Source organism: Benincasa hispida, chromosome 2 (assembly GCF_027475165.1).
Source record: "Benincasa hispida cultivar pf3 chromosome 2, pf3_genome.v1.1, whole genome shotgun sequence".
In the NCBI taxonomy this organism is placed as follows: domain Eukaryota; kingdom Viridiplantae; phylum Streptophyta; class Magnoliopsida; order Cucurbitales; family Cucurbitaceae; genus Benincasa; species Benincasa hispida.
The window spans coordinates 41,590,500-41,606,127 of record NC_143479.1 but is presented as its reverse complement, the minus strand read 5'-3'; the positions used below and the strand labels follow the sequence as shown (position 1 = coordinate 41,606,127).

General features: G+C 37.5%; 1 long non-coding RNA gene across 1 annotated transcript; it reads left to right on the top strand.

Moving 5' to 3' along the window:
- Positions 1–14,327: 14,327 nt before the first annotated feature.
- On the top strand, positions 14,328–15,345 carry LOC150037899 (uncharacterized). The gene is made up of 2 exons (XR_016527555.1): positions 14,328–14,585; positions 14,872–15,345. It is a non-coding gene; the product is annotated as an uncharacterized LOC150037899 (long non-coding RNA).
- Positions 15,346–15,628: the final 283 nt, after the last annotated feature.

Below are 15,628 nucleotides of genomic sequence, written 5' to 3'. Positions count from 1 at the left end.
GGAGAAGTTTATTGGATGCATATAGGGTGGTTGGTGAAGCAACCATGCGCCCGCATAGCTAGCATGCATTTTTTTTTAGTAAACTTGGGGAGCAAGGTTGTTTTGACAATAAAGTGAGGTACATGGCTCAACCAAGTGAAGTCTTGGCCGAGCCAAGGATGAGGTGGGTACATAGGAGGAATGAAACCTCCAAGGTAGCTATGTATTAGCATATGCATGATGAAGACACTTAAGCTCTGCATGCAAGGAGGAGATGTCAAGGGGGATGTATTGGAACCTCGCATGCTGTTAACACATAGACTTATCATGCAATTGAGGTGTCATGTGTTGGGAGCATTGAAAGGATGCCTATAAATACCCAAGGAGATTGCATTTCATTTCAAAACTAAAATTTCCTCAAGAAGACTTAAAAAGAGAGAGAGTTAGAGAGAATTAAGGAGCCCAGGCAGGGGTCTATACATTGATAAGGGGCTACTATGCACTGATTAGGCTTGCCTTGCATTGAAGGAGAGTTCCATGCGCCAACCAGTCTGTAGAAAAGTACCCTTGCGTCCACAACTATCTTGGTTTGTTCTAAAGTGTAGATTAGTGTCTGGTGGAGTTGGTAAGATAGGGCTAAGGCCAAAATTGTTGGGAAAGAGAAACTCTTACGATTGAACTATGAATGGTTTTATTTTTAAGTGCTTTGGTTGTACCTATATACATATATGTTAGGATATATATACATATATGTATGCATCATTTGGTAAGATTGGCATGCTAAAAAAATGTGTCTTTTCGAACTTAAGTTACCGATTTTCCATTGTATTGCATGAATGATTGTGTAACTTTTCTTTTGCTTGATAGCATGCTGATAAAAGGCAGAAATGCACGTTATCATAGTACTAAGTTCTTAAAAAATGTTGGCTTGCGTTGATAAAATGTGTTAGATTGCGTCCAAAAAGCATTAAGTTTATTACATTGCGGTCGCATGCATTCATCGCATAGAAACAGTGGATTTTTTTATTTACTGTAAGACTTTGCAGTGATTGTGTTCGCAAATATTTGCTCAAGAAGGATTGCCGCAACTTGGTGGGCGCATCTGGGTGAAAGGCATAATTAATCACGATGGGACAAAAAGCCGATGACGGTCGAATCCGAATTAAGTTGACAACCGCTAACGATAACAAGTACATTCAGCTTTTCGGTGAAAAATATTCGGCGCATCAGTCAGGGAATTAAAGCCATCCCATATGTGCAATCATAAGAGAGAAGCCGCCCTTTACCCGGAAGCTCTATAAATACCAAAGGCATCCTTCAGAAGGGGTTCACCTGTTCATCAATTTAAGAGCTTTAGTCATGTTCATAGTTTCCTTTTTATTTTAAGGAAGAGCAAGAGAAGAGTAGAGACGTCGGAAGATCGCTTAGGGAAACTCGAGAGAGAACCAAGAGGTGTAGAAGCAGAGAGTGGGCCGACTCTCGCGAGAGCGAGATTATCTTTTGAACACGAGTAGAAAAGACAATGTAAAAGCCTGGGAAGCAAGAGATTGCTACCAGGCTCTTTATTCTATTCTTGCATTGTTATTTTGTACTTCATCTTTATATTTATACAATGGAAGTTCTTATTTTACATCTGTTCACTTTCTTAGCACGCATGAGTAGCTAAACTTGTTGAATGGGTGAGAAGAACTAAGCTAATATGACCTAGGATGTTCATTTCTTGCGATTATCTTGTTTTATGTTGTGCCAAACATCCCTTTAGAGCTACTTGAGAGAGAGTCTAAAGAAATAACCTAAGAATTGAGAGAGCTAGGTTAGAATCTAAACTCGAGAAAGCAAGATTAGAACTGCATAAACAAGAGATAGGGACTTAGAGATAAGCTCTATTTGCCAACCTGCATCGCATGCACCCTAGAGATAGGTATGATATTATGTGGTCACCTTATTTGTGTGTGTGTTATTTCGTCATCGCATAAATAAGAATAGAGGCTTATATGTAGGTTCTATAGACTTATCGCATATTTCGCATGCATTCTAACATTAGAAGCCATAGAATTCGCATCGAGAGATGGTTTACTATTGTATGTGTGTTGCATGATCGCATAGCATGAACGCATCCTAGAGAGTGTTAGCCAAAACCCTTCTCAACCCGTTCACAGCATACTTATCGCATTTTTCGTTTGTCAAATCTCTTTTCGAACTCTGCCGCATTTGTTTATTTTTCATTACCACAATCAACAAAACCAAACAGCTATTGACGCATCTGGTTACCGCAAAGTTTTCTAAAAATTACCACTGCAATCTGTTTTCCCAAGTCCCTGAGTTCGACCCTGAACTTATCAGGAAACTCAGTGAGGTTTACACTTGGATTCCACTGAGAAAACTTGAGTGCTCAACGCAATTCTATCACCGCATTTCCTCTATAATTTTGCATCATAAAATAATGCATCAAGTTTTTGGCACCGTTGCTAGGGACTTCGGCAAAATAGTGTGCTAACGGTAATTTTTCTGATTTCTTTGCAGACTCTTAATCTCTAGCGAATTACGACTCAGAGATTGAGAGGACGTTCAGACGAAGACTGAGACAACCACCAACAACAAGACAGAACTCCAAGAATGGCGGAACAACCGGTAGAAAGGGCTGCGAACACGAACAATATAATGGCCAACTCCATCCTTCTGGTGAATGACCGCAATAAACCCATTCAGGACTATGCGTCGCCCAGCCTCCATGATTTCTCTCCAGGAATCATGAGGCCAGCGTTAGATGGATTGAGGTTTGAAATGAAGCCGGTAATGTTGCAGATGATCCAGGCTGCTGGGCAGTTTGGAGGAAGGCGTGGCGGAGACCTGCACGCTCACCTCCGAAGCTTTATAGAAATCTGCAACAGTTTTATGTTCCCGAATATCTCTACCGAAGAAGTTCAACTAACCCTGTTTCCATTTTCTTTGTGTGATCAGGCAAGAAAATGGGCAAATTCTCTCAAACCGAGGGAGATAACTTCATAGGAATAAATGGTGGAAAAGTTTATGAAGACGTATTTCCCACCAACTAAGAATGCTAGGAGAAGGAAATTAATAACAAATTTTGAACAAGAAGATGGCGAATCGCTCAGCAATGCTTGGGTGACATTTAAGCGGCTAGTAAGAGAGTGTCCACATAATGGCTTACCAGATTGCCTGCAGATGGAGATATATTATCAAGGACTGAATCCCTCTTCGTAGACCACTGCCAATGCGGCAGCAGCTGATGGTCTGCTTGACAAAGTATATGAGAAGGCAAAGAGTATACTTGATTTCATTTCCAAAAATCACGAAGATTGGCGGGAAAGCGATCAAAAATTAAGAATTAAAGATAATGACGCAAACAACGGGGCCATCGCATCCCTGCAAAACCAGATGACTGCGATGATGAGTTTGATTCAAGGCATTGCAATTAATAACACGAGAGCGAAGAAAGGGCAGGTCAACACAATTACTCAAACGACTGCAAGTTGTGTCATTTACAGAGATGCTCATTCGATGGAAGAGTGCCCAGAAAATCCGCAGTCGATATGCTTCATGAAAACTAATCCCTACTCTGATACATACAACCCCGGGTGGAGAAACCACCCAAATTTCGCGTGGAAAAATCAGCAACAAAGCTTTCAACTTGTGGCACAAAAAGGAGGGCCACCCGGATTTTTCTCACGAAATGAAGGTCATATGAGAAATCATGCCAGTAGTTCGCAATCATCGCAATCTTCGTCCTTAGAGAGCTTGTTGAAGCAGTACATTGAGAAAAATGAATCAGTGCTTCAGAAACAGGCAACATCCATTCGGAATCTCGAAATTCAGCTGGGACAAATTGCGGGCGAGCTAAAAAATAGACCGCAAGGAGCGTTGCCGAGCTCAACTGAGCTTCCTCGCAATGTTGGGGGTACCAGGAAGGGACAATGCTTAGCAGTCTCTGTGCTAAGCGACAAAATGACTGCGGAAGAAAGGGAGGAACCCATCATGACCAATTTGAATGCAGTGACAACCGAGGACCCGTTGACCTATAGTTCAGAAAAGCCCGAGAAAATGAACCTTGAAGTTTCATCCACCCTCAAGCCTCTAGATCTTGAGACAGAAGAAGTCTAACCACCAGCAACTCCATAAAGATTGAAAGAAAAACAAAATGATGAAGAAAATATCGTAATAGTGTCCGCAACGTAAAATGCTATGATTCCCACCAAAAATGTGCAACCCACGAAATCTTCACGATACCATGCTCCATTGGAGGAGTCTACAGTGGCCAAGCACTATGTGATCTTGGAGAAAGTATAAACACGATGTCACTATCAATCTTCAAACAATTGAATGCTGGCACACTTACGCCCACAAAGGAAACTCTCCTGCTCGCGGACAGATCTCGAATACACCCTGAAGGAGAGTTGAAAAATGCCGCAATCTCAATTGATAAATTCATCTTGCCGGCAGACTTCCTCATTTTGGATTATAAAGAAGACGAAGATGTGCCCATCATATTGGGACGACCATTCCTTTCGACTAGTCGTGCTTAAATTGATGTGCACAAGGGGGAGATTGTAATGAACATTCATAGGGAAAAGCTTCGAATTAAGGCAGTCAAGATCTCAGAGGACAAAGAAAAGAGGGAAAAGCCACCATGGACATGAAAAGACCAACTTGGAATAAGTAGTCCTTGAGTTACTATATAACCCAACCTCATCAGGGATGCAACTCTTTTGAATATCCTTTTTCCTACATCATTACTTCATGAACTTTCATCATACTCGTTATTATCTATTATTGCAATTACTTTGTTGTTATTGATTATCTATCTACACTTTTCTTCATTCTAAAAAAAAAAAAAAAAGATTGCGGTAAAAGAATGTTGTTTTGTTTAAAATTATTTGACCCTCTCTCTATTTTTCTTGCAACAATCGGGGCGCTGGATTGTGGAGGTGTTACACGATGAAGCAACTTATCTTATTCTGTCACCGCAATCCAAAGAAGATAGATCGCCGCAAAGAAGGATGCATCAATACACAATGCGAGCGACAGCGCAAATTTGGGGGTTGTATTCTTCCTTCACTTTATTTTAAATTTTGCACTATCGCATCGCATTTTAGTTTTAAAAGTTTTATCACCGCATCCTCTTTGATTACTGCAATCATTTGACATGGATAAATTTAGTAAGATACCACATACTGTCTCTTTTCCAAATATGATTTCAATGATGAAAAACATACTTCTTCCTTTCGTATATACTAGAGTCAATTTAATTTTAAGATAGTCACCTCATGAAATATTTCTAGAAGTTAGGGGTCTACTAGCTTTCTTTCAAACTCTCTTCACGAAACTTTCTAAGAACATCGCATGACTTCTTTCAATCTTTTGGCAATGAGGACATTGCCGCATTTTAAATTTGGGGATGAGGTATTTATTTTCGACTTTGCAATTCTGAAGGAAAAAAAAAAAAAGAGGAAAATTTTGAGAATAACAACTCCACTGTCAACGCAATGGGGAAACCCATGTTGATAAGAGTTTAGTTGTGAAGGGCACTTACCCGTAGTTGGATGTCCGCATGACACAAATGGGGGCAAGCCAAAACGAAAGTAGGTCGCCAGGATCAACGCATAAATATAATGACTGCAACTCTGCTGCCAAAAAGGTATGAGTTTAGTCTGAGAAAGAGCACATTGCTCTTAGTTGGATGTCCGTATGACACATGTGGGGGCAAGCCAAAACGAAGGCAAGGCACTTGGATTAACGAAAGGTCAGAAAAAATAATAATGTCAAGAAATATACAAGGATAAAATCATTTAACACCCCGGTGGAAAAGATTTCTTTTTGAAATAAATCATGTGATGTCCCGGAATTTAGTAAAGTCCTTTTGAAGGTTAAGCTTGCGGTCCCTAGGTCTTAGAAATATTTTAAGAAGAGACTTGAATAAGACTTAAGGAAATTTTGGTGTATAAGAGATGAATGAGGTATCCTTGAGAAATCTAGGAAAAGAACATTGCAGTCGACTTTCTAAAGGAAACCTTTAGCTTATGCTTGAGGACAAGCATTGTTTAAATTTGCGGGTGTGATAACGGGCAGAAATGCACGTTATCATAGTGCTAAGTTCTTAAACAATGTTGGCTTGCGTTGATAAAATGTGTTAGATTGCGTCCAAAAAGCATTAAGTTTATTACATTGCAGTCGCATGCATTCATCGCATAGAAACAGTGGATTTTTGTATTTTTATGCAGAATATGCATTGACGCAAAACGGAAATAGCGATCACAGAAAATCATTGGTCGAGTGCAGCATTACCGCAAGGCTTTACGGTGATTGTGTTCGCAAACATTTTCTCAAGAAGGATTGCCGCAACTTGGTGGGTGCAACTTGGTGGGCGCAACTGGGTGAAAGGCATAATTAATCATGATGGGACAGAAAGCTGATGACGGTCGAATCCGAATTAAGTTGATAGCCGCTAACGATAACAAGTACATTCAGCTTTTCGGTGACAAATATTTGGCGTATCAGTCAGGGAATTAAAGCCATCCCATCTATGCAATCATAAGAGAGAAGCCGCCCTTCACCCCGAAGCTCTATAAATACCAAAGGCATCCTTCAGAAAAGGGGTTCACCTGTTCATCAATTTAAGAGCTTTAGCCGTGTTCATAGTTTCCTTTTTATTTTAAGGCGGAGCAAGAGAAGAGTATAGACGCCGGAAGATCGCTTAAGGAAACTCGAGAGAGAACCCAGAGAAGCAGAGAGCGAGCCGACTCTCGCGAGAGCGAGATTATCTTTTGAACACGAGTAGGAAAGATAGTGTAAAAGCCTAGGAAGTAAGAGATTGCTACCAGGCTCTTTATTCTATTCTTGCATTGTTATTTTGTACTTCATCTTTATATTTATACAATGGAAGTTCTTATTCTACATCTGTTCACTCTCTTAGCACGCATGAGTAGCTAGACTTGTCGAATGGGTTGAGAAGAACTAAGCTAACATGACCTAAGATGTTCATTGCTTGTGATTATCTTGTTTATGTTGTGCCAAACATCCCTTTAGAGCTACTCGAGAGAGAGTCTAAAGAAAGAACCTAAGACTTGAGAGAGCTAGGTTAGAATCTAGACTCGAGAAAGCAAGTTTAGAACTGCATAAACAAGAGATAGGGACTTAGACATAAGCTCTGTTTGCCAACCTGCATCGCATGCACCCTAGAGATAGGTATGATATTATGTGGTCGCTTTATTTGTGTGTGTGTCATTTCGTCATCGCATAAATAAGAATAGAGGCTTATGTGTAGGTCCTATAGATTTATCGCATATTTCGCATGTGTTCTAACATTAGAAGCCGTAGCATTCACATCGAAAGATGGTTTACTATTGTATGTGTGTTGCATGATCGCATAGCATGAACACATCCTAGGGAGTATTAGCCAAAACCCTTCTCAACCCGTTCACCGCATACTCATCACATTTTCCGTTTGTCAACTCTCTTTATAAACTCCGCCGCATTTGTTTATTTTTCATTACCGCAATCAACAAAACCAAACAACTATTGACGCATCCGATTACCGCAAAGTTTTCTAAAAATTACCACTGCAACCTGTTTTCCCAAGTCCCTCAATTCGACCTTGGACTTACCAGGAAACTCAGTGGGGTTTACACTTGGATTCCACTGAGAAAACTTGAGTGCTCAACGTAATTCCATCACCGTATTTCCTCCATAATTTCGCATCATAAAATAACGCATCACATGCTTATAAGGATTTTTTTTGGAAACCAGAATTGTACCCGAGGTAAATGTTAGCATGTCTCTAACACGTCTAATGGGATTTTTTCGACATGTGCACATTCAGCAGACCATATTGGGTACTGGGATTGTTTCCAAGTTGGATTGGATTACATGGAAATCACATGATCATGCTAGTATTATCTCAACTATCAGGCTGGGTGGTTATGTCTTATTTCTTGACATTATTTATGATTATTGCTTGTGAAATTATTTCAACCAAGAGGATCTTATGGACCTATAGCTTGAAGCTCTAACGATACGTGAATAACTTACTAAACTCTTTAATCACGATATCCACCATCAGTTAACTGTCGAACGTTCCACTAAATATCGACAACTACACTCTTCGCGCTATAGATATATTTCCATGTCCATTGGATATAACCAATCAACAGTACGATGGCCCTTCACAAATCGTTTGTAAGTACAGTCGGTCCAATTTACCGTTTTGCCCTTGTATTTACATCTAACTCCTTAAGTACCATTGATTCCTCTAATGAACAATACATCATAGTGCTATTATGATTAAAATCTTCTCGGGCCAAGAGAAGATGTGGCACCACATTGTTCAAGTCCTGGAATCAGTCCTTAAGGGAGCAATTTATTTACTTACCCCTAAATCGAGGAAGAAGTGAATTTCGTCTTGTGTAGCTAAGTTCCCAACTCCTCAATCAGACGAATCCCCAAAGTGGTAAGTTTGAGTTGGCGATCTAGCCACTCGCATCCATACAAATCAAAGGACCGCCCTCATAGGCAGGAGTTCTCAACTCACTCAGGATTAAGGTCATGTTACCTATGGTCATCCTAGTGAAATGAAAGTCTCTGCCATGAACGACGTTATATAACAAGACTAAACATTTTGTGGTCCGATCTTATACAAACACTTTTGTATAGAGCATCCCCGATCGCATGTCTAATACATGAATGGTCAGGATCAGACCATTTGTAGCACTTTACAACACTTGTAATATCTACTAGGTGGGCCACACTCGTAGCGTCAACAGGATAAGGTTTCCTTCTTTAATTCATATACTACAAACCATTTAGGTTATCACTTAAAGCACGATCTAATTGTATGTCATCACATACATGCTTAAGTTACAACGATAACCAGGGATCTTAGTTTATTGGTTTGTCGTTAATGCAACTAAAATATCTCATATTTCAAAGACAATAGTGAAGAAAATATTTCATATTATTACATCACAAATGTTTGTCCATACACGTGTTTACAAACTACTGGACCCTACGAGATTTAAGGTATCAACCCCAACATCAACAACGGGTAAATCATATTTACCTTGTTTTTCTTTCTCAACTTTCTTATCTATGACAACACCGTTTACTTCTACTCTGATATCCAGAACATGTTCTCTAATAGAAGTTCCTTCCTTTATACAATAGTTGTAAGCCTTCTTGAGAGTATCATGCCTGATAGATGAGGATGGTTGTCCAAATATTGCTTGCAATGAATCCATGATCCCCTTAGCAGTGACCATGCTCTCATGTTTCTTAGTCAAAACATCTGATATTCTTGCTAAGATATAGGCTCGGACCTTTTCATTTGCCCTAACCCATTTTCATAGGCATCCCGAACATTTTAGTTTGCTGATGAGCTGGGAGTTAGAGGACATTTCTTTGTTAAAACGAACCTAAAGATCATCGATCACCAGTATCATGTTCAAATTAGATTTCCATGTTGTGTGGTTGTTTTCGTTTAATTTATTAGAAGCGAGTAGTTGAATGATTGAGCTAGACATGCTGAAAAATTAAACAAGTTCTATTAGTGAAATGCTTTTAAATCCAAGCAAGTTTTAGCAATAATAATAGGGTACCCATATCTCATTAATTTGCAACAATACTTCTGTGAGTCAAAATAACCACTACACAGGGGCAGTGAATTACTCCTTCAGTGAACCCAGACATTCTTGACCAAATACTAATACCATAATAAATATTATTCCTATAGTGTTTAGTTATCACTCTTTAGTCAAGAACTTACTAACACTTAGTAATTCTTGTAAGTATAACCCGCTATTAGATCCCAGAGATCAGTTTCAACAAGCTACCAGGGTGAAGACAATGTTGAAGATGAACCTAAGAGGTCCTATCCATTTTTGGAGTTTTCCTTGTTCGGATCCCCAAGTCACAACCCTCCGAATGTGTGGTTGCGTTAAAATGACACGAAGGCGAAACATGAAAATCTCACAGTGCAACCTAATGGAGAAGACCACAGGATATGTTGACACACTTCCTTCTCCCACTTACTATGAACAACTTCCCCTTTCACCTTGCTATTGACCATGAAAACATTTTCCGAATGGAGGTTGCACCCAAGGCTACAAAAAGTCGAGCATGAATTTCATGATGTGTACTCTTAGGGACGTGAGAGCTAGAAATAATATATCATATATGTCATTAATCTCTCACTTAAGTGTTCTAGACGGTTTAGGTAAACTTTTACTTAGGTATCTTCTGACTAATTAAATACAACATAATTCTAGGTATTTATCTAAGTATAACTTTTATACTGGATTTAACCTATGATGTCTAAGTGATAAATATTTTATCACATTGCTCATGCATGCTCATAAAATCGATTAACAAAACTAAAGAACCGGCTCGATCCCCAGGTTGCAGGTATTTCCTAAACCGTTAACTTAAGTACCTCCAGCTTTAGATAGGATCTTGTCAGGTGAGCTTGTAACTGAAGTTTTACAAGATAACAACCTATTTTAACTATCATTTATTAACCCTAGGTGAACATGCATTTATCTTTGTTATAGATTTTAAATGTCTAATTCATTTTATAACACTTATAACCTAGACATAATCCATAACATACATTATACAATTCATAATTTAATACAACAACTTATATTAAAACTTATGAAATCTTACACATGCATATTACATATTATAACACTTATAACATACTTTCAAAGTATGCAACATGCTTTCCTATGGTAGGATTTTAAATCTACATGGCATACTTTATGCACAAACAAGATTTAGTTTAATTAAAACATACATTCAAAATGCAAAATTAATAAACACACATTGAAGTGGATCGGTTCTGGCATCCTAAATAAGCAAATAACTAAATTATTACAATAATAACTCAGAATCAGCTCTAAACCACTCCCGAATGCTTTGAGCCGGCTCGAATAGGTTGAAAAAGAGCTTAATCGGACTCCAACGCACCAAAACTGGCTGAACCGGACCAGAATGGGCTGAACCGAGCCAAATTGGTCCTGCTAGATCGCTTCTCCTCGTGTGCATGTTTCTAGAAAAGTTGAAGAATAATGCCACGATGCTGTTGAAGGAGCGCTGCGACGTCACTTGGCAGAAGCAGCAACCTGCTGCTTTTCTTGTTGCGCCTTGCTTCGATTTCTTCCAATTACAACCTAATTTCGACTCTAATATCTCTAACAAATTTATAGACTCTTATTCACACATTAAAGCCCATACACAAAAGGTGAAAGCTCAATGAGCATGTTACTTACGAGAATGCATTCTAATGGTTTGTCAATTACAACAATTACAATAGAATTGAAGGTAAAACTATATGCCAAATCTGTAATATATCCACTTCAGCCACCACAACATTCATCACATGAATTAACACCCACCAAACTAAAATTAATGCAAATTGAGTGCTTAAAACATACTTTGATACCAATTATAAGAGTCTACAACGCGCATGTGGAAGCAATTAGGATCTTAAATACTCTAATTGCATTAATTTTATGATTAAAGCATGCATGTTCATTTATAGAAATTAGGGTTTGAATATAAAACTTTCAAAGAACTTCCAAATTTCAGTAATTTCTTGCTTGAATCTGATCACGAACTCATCTTGGACCACTGCTAGACTCTTCCCTACTATTCTCTGGCCTTATAACGAGTTGTGGGGTCCTTATTGTGTCTAAATTTGAAGGGAATTTTGGAGGAATTGAGAGTTTTGGTGTGGAGACTTTTTGAGAGAATAGTTCTCTTCAAATCAACAAGTCGCATGAACTTTACACCAGCCAAAATTTCTTCTATTTATAGAAGAAACCATACAAATAAGATTACATCTCAAGATGACACCAAATCAACTTTAAATAAGTGGGAAATTAGGTGTTTAAATTAATGAAGAAAGTGAGATTTTCCCACTAACCCAAATTTATTTAAAATATTGAATTTCTCAAATTCAATTTGTTAAAATGAATTTTAATAATTAATTCAAATAATTAATTTTAAATAAAATTAATTTCTTTTTAAAAATAACTTTAAATAAAAAGAATTTTAATAATTAATTAAATAATTTAATTAATAAAACACCAATCCCGAACGTGAATCCCCATTCACGTGTACAATATTTAAATCATATTTAAATATTTACAACTCTTCAATTTGTTTAATTCAACAATTGAACTATATATAATTACATCAATTATATCACATATAGTTCAACATTTATTCCCTTAACCGAATTTGAACGTTTCAAATTCTCATCACACTGTCTTAAGGTTTGGTCCAATTTGAGCTAGTAGAGGAGCCTAATGGACCTACAAATCATGAGTTCCAATTATCCGAGATTAACTAGTTAAACTCTTTTACTTAATTAACTAACATTTGTTAATTACTTAGATACTCCACTAAAGCCTAGTAGTTGCACTCTTCTCACTGTAGATATATTTCTTTCCACTTGATTTAGCGATGATTAATAAATCGATCATTCGCAGGTTGTTGCTAATTACAGTTGGGTCCAAATTACCATTTTACCTCTGTCATTAGATCTTGCTTTTTAAGACTCAATGATCCTCTAATGAACAGTTTATGGTTCAACCATCAAACTGTGTCCCTCTCAGACCAATGAGAGGGTGGGGCCCCTTGTCCAAGACTCGGAGCCAACACTTAAGAGAACCTATCTACTATCCCTAGAATCGGGTAGGAGTGAATTTCATTCTTGTAGGACTATGTCCCCAGCTATCTACCTAGTCTTACACTTAAAATGGAAGGCTTATCGAGTTGATGATATTGAGCCACTCTCACCCATGAAGATTAAAGGATAATCTTGAAAAAACAAGAGTTCATAGTTAGCTCAGGATTAAGATCGAGCTACCTAAGTCATCGAATTAAAACAGTTAATCTTATCAGTAAACAACGTTATAAGTAAAAGTGGTTGTTTTGTAGTTCGGTCTTATGCAAACTCATTGCATAGGATTCCTCTACATGCATTTCTCCACATGAAAGATTCATGATCACATCATTTATATCAAAAACAAAGTGAGCCGCATCCATAGTGTCTCAAGGTTAAGGTACCTAGTCTTTTCCTTATACTATAGTCTGTTTTAGCTATATACTCGAACTTGATAAATTTTAATGTTTAATGTTTACAAACACCCAACTTAGGATTGTTCCAAGCTAAGCACGCTTAACTTTAGAGTTCTTATGATTGAGCCATAGAAGAGTAAGATACACCTTGTTGGTATAGGTAGTAACTTTCAATTCTTTTAAGTCTTTCTTAACCATATTTTCATGTCCTCAGAATCCCTTTCATTCGGATGTGGTCTTGGTTCATTCATGTCCCCCTTCTAAACTCGAGTCATTACATGCCCACCATCTTCCACTTGGTTCATCCCCAAATAACATCTTACTAGGAGAGGCTCTGCTCTGGTATCATCTGTAACGTCCCAAGCCCAGGATCCGGAATCTGGATTCGGCATCTGATGGCCCCGACATTCCCCCCTACTTTCCCCTGCATCTTCTACGACCTGGCTATGTCATTCTTACTTGTCTTGTATGGTTACCCAACTTAGGGTTCCTCCAAGCTAAACGTGCTTAACTTTTTCGTTCTTATGATTGTGCCACCGAAAAGGAATGTGCACTTTGTAGTTCTTATGATTGTGCACACAAGTGTACGTGATCAAGTTATAGTAACCAAAATGGCTTAAAAGGTCGAATAACGTCCTCATGGATCAATTTAACAATTATTGTTTATCTATTTCATAATTGTATTAATTTTAGCTAAGGAATCGAAATCAAATTTAAATTTGTGATCAAAACAATAAACGAAAGCACTAAAAGTGTTTTGAAAATCTAAGAATAAAAGTGTTCTAGGGTATTGAATCTATTAATTACTTCATTAAGTACATTCTAGTCAATTCATGGAATCATGCATAAATGTTGTGCCTAAGTCTATAAAATTAATTCAAGATTATTTTCTCTAAAAAACAACTTATCCTCATGTAGCGAGGCATTAAGAATTGTCATTAACAACTTTCACTATTAACCTAATTATATTCATGACATGTTAATAATGATTTAATGATATAGATCTGGTTAAGTATTCAATCTCTCAACTAAACATTCAACCTAACAATCATCGATGGTTAATCAATAAGAATGTAACATCCCAAATTTGAGATAAAATTAAATTAATTACTTTAAATTTATTAGATTTTACGTTCTCTTGAATTTTAGTTTTTAAGCCAAATTTAAGAAGTTAATTAATTTGGACTTATTTAGCTAGAGAATCGAATATTGGGTTTATCTTAAATAATTTGAGATTATTTTCATTTAAATTTGAGAGTTAGGGAAAAATTAAGCTATTTTGGAAAGATAAGTTGAGATGTGAGATAAAAAAAGATAATTGAGTATATATATCTCTCTCCCTCTTCGATTGCTCCCTTCGACATCGTCGGTCACGTTCTGCCTAAGCCATCGGTCAACACCGTTAGTCAAAGCGTGGAGTCGTCGTCGGCCGTCACCAGCACCTCCATCGCATTGCCCACATCTCTACCGATTGCCGCCGCTCCGTGGGTTTCACCTGAATCGATTTTTGGGTTAGTTATCAAGTGTTTTTGGATTATTTTTATTGGTATTTGTTTATCCATTGGTTATTTTGGGTGTTTTTGGAGGTTAATTACCCATTCAATTTTGGCTTGGGATTTCTTTTTCCTTACTCATAATTTTTGGATGTTAGATTTGGAGATTTGAGATTACTAAACCACTGTCTAGTAGATTAAAGATCGGGTCGATGACTTTTTATGAGTTGTTATTTTGGGTCTTCTAAGATTTTGAGTATTAATGGATGGTTTGTCTATTTATTGTTTAATCGTGGTTATGCAGGTTTGATCGGAGGTTTGGAGGAGACTTGGAGCTATTGTCCAGCGAGTTAGTTGGAATCGAACTCATTTAGATTGATTTGTGTTGGATTTTGAGGTGGTTCCAGATTGAAGATACAATTTGAGCATGGTGTTTTGATTTTCTACAATGCATTTAAAGATCGAGGTTTATCAACAAAGACTGAAATTAATTTTAATTGGTTTTAGGTATTGGGGTAAGGAACGTTGTAAGCAAAAATAGTTTAAATTTGCTTCAAGTGCATTGAAATAAGTAATTTTACTACTGGAATTGCCTTCGTATAAGGTGACGTAATTAGAACGTTATTATTTTTGTAAGGTTGTTTGTCTGTTTTGCTTGAAAAGAGAGGATGTATGAGCATGATGTTACATTGTGACATATGTTATGAGGAAGCACGAGCATGATGTTAATTTTATAAGTTATGATATGAAGATGTATAAGCATGATGTTATATTTCTATGTTTTGGAATTCTAATTTATATTCCATGATAAATAAGTTAGTGATAATTACTTCCTAACCGTAGTCATGTACCCACCAGAGATTTGTGTTTCCTTCAGGATTCACCAGAGGTTGTGTTTCTTTTAGGATTAACCAAAGGTTAGTGATCTCTTTCAAGATCACCAGAGGTTTGTGGGCACATCTCACTTACGGTAGGGCGGGTTCAATTAATCATCTGATGACCATCCATTATTCATGGAGATCATTGTATGTCCCATTAGAATATTGCCTTTATTAGACATA